The sequence below is a fragment of the Echinops telfairi genome, unplaced genomic scaffold, assembly GCF_000313985.2.
Source record: "Echinops telfairi isolate 266 unplaced genomic scaffold, ASM31398v2 ScPeMD7_7414;HRSCAF=8452, whole genome shotgun sequence".
Taxonomy (NCBI): domain Eukaryota; kingdom Metazoa; phylum Chordata; class Mammalia; order Afrosoricida; family Tenrecidae; genus Echinops; species Echinops telfairi.
The window spans coordinates 3,520,613-3,521,649 of NW_022111314.1; positions in this window are offsets into that span (position 1 = coordinate 3,520,613).

The following is a 1,037-nucleotide window of genomic DNA, read 5'->3' on the forward strand; positions in this document are numbered from 1 at the left end:
TTTGTGAATTCAGTTCAAACATAAAAAATGCAATGTTACAAAATAACTTTATGGAAGTGGCTTTCCAGGCCTTTCTTTCATAATTTGAAACACACACCCCCCACCCCCAACCATCACCACCTTCTAGGCGAGCAGCCAATTGCATGCCAGCAGCTTTGGTTGGGTTGCTAACCACAGAGCCAACAGTTCGAACCCACCAGCAGCTACATAGGAGAAAGAGGAGGCTGCCTGCTCCCGTAAAGACTGCCAGGCACGGAAACCCACAGGGGCCGGTTCCCTCTGCCCCACAGGACGGCCGTGGGTCGGACTTGACCCAACAGCAGTGAGTTAGAGTGTTTGGTTTGGATGTTTGGCCCCGCCCAGTCTATTACCATGATGCCAAGATTGGACAGCCTGGCCTCGCACACAGTCCCCTTCCCACCACAGGATGTCAGAGGTCATTGCACCACTCTTAAAGGCCCCCAGGGGTGAGATAGATGACACCGCCACAAAGCCCACATGGTGGTCCTCACCCCATTCTACTGACAAGGACACTGTGGCAGAGGGGCATTAGGTTGTCTTTTGATCAAAGATTGTATGGAAGCTTCTTGATCAAAAGGGGCAGAATGCAGAACAGAGTATTATATTCTCGTAGACTCCAGACTTTCTGGAACCCAGGGCTGGAGGAAACCCAGAGTCTCCTGCCACAAACCCTGTGGTTTTCTGAGACTGTGACTGCTGATGAAAACAGGAAGCCCAGTCTTTCTCCCACAGAGCTGCTGGTGGTTTTGAACTGCCGACCATGCCGATGCAGCCCAATGCATAAGCCCAGACCAATTGTCAGATATGGATACAGGTAGATTCCATGTTAGGTACGCAGATAGCTACAGACAGACCACAGAGGCAGAAAGCGATCTCACTGCCATCGCGTCAGTGCTGACTCATAGCAACCCTGTGGGTTTCTGAGACTAACTGTTGACAGGAGTAGAAAGCCCAGTCTTTCTCCAGTGGAGCGCCAGGTGGTTTTGAACTGCCGACCATGCAGATCGAAGCCCATC